The sequence below is a fragment of the Myotis daubentonii genome, chromosome 21 (assembly GCF_963259705.1).
Source record: "Myotis daubentonii chromosome 21, mMyoDau2.1, whole genome shotgun sequence".
NCBI classification, from domain to species: domain Eukaryota; kingdom Metazoa; phylum Chordata; class Mammalia; order Chiroptera; family Vespertilionidae; genus Myotis; species Myotis daubentonii.
In genome coordinates, this window is record NC_081860.1 from 2,666,646 (window position 1) to 2,667,511 (window position 866).

General features: G+C 41.0%; 1 non-coding gene across 1 annotated transcript; it reads left to right on the top strand.

Moving 5' to 3' along the window:
* Nucleotides 1–446: 446 nt before the first annotated feature.
* LOC132223179 (small nucleolar RNA SNORA74) lies at nucleotides 447–649 on the top strand. The gene has a single exon (XR_009450417.1). It is a non-coding gene; the product is annotated as a small nucleolar RNA SNORA74 (small nucleolar RNA).
* Nucleotides 650–866: the final 217 nt, after the last annotated feature.

Here is an 866-nt window from a genome sequence, read left to right on the forward strand (position 1 = left end):
AGAGGGCATAGGGAGGATAAATGATGATGGAAGGAGACTTGACTTGGAGGCAGTGAACACACAATACAATATACTGATAATGCATTATAGAAATGCACACCTGACCTATGCGATTTTATTAATGAATGTCATGCAAATAAGGTTGATTAAAAATAAATAAAAGGTGGGTCTTTTGAGGTTGATTAGGTTATGAGGGTGGACCCCTCATGAATAGGATTAATACCCTTTTCAAACATATCCTATGCTAAGCTTATCAGGAGATGACTTTTTATGTTATATAAATGTCTAACCACTATTTTGTACACTTGAAACTAATATTGAATGTCATCCCTAATTGAAAAAAAATAAATTAGTAAATTTTTAATACAAATAAAAATGCAAATCAGAGTGATCTTTAAAAAATATAAATCAGATCATTTCACTCTGTGCCTAAAAGCCTTAAGTGCTCCAGCAGTGGTCAGCTCTCCAGACAGAATCATGCCTGTGAGGGGGTTACACTGCTGGGAGAGGAATGCCCTGTCTTCTTCCTCCAGTTGCTCCCTTCACTGCTCTGGTGACGTGTGGCACTGGTGCAAGGCAGTACTGTGCTTCCTTGAGAGTGAGCTAAGCAGCACTTTGGCTGCTCAGTTGTAGTGTGGGAGCAGACACAGAAAAAATAAATTTAAGCCTTAAAGGTTCTAACAGCATTTCAACCCACCAAACGGACCTCTATCCTCCCTTCCCTACACTCCAGCAGCCTGGCTCATCCAACCTTGAGGAAAGAAGGCAGGGACAGTGCTGCTCAGGAAGCTAATGACTGTGCATGTGGTCAGAAGTCTGGAGAGATCTCCAGTTCTCTTAGGATAGAAATGGAGGGATGAATCTGC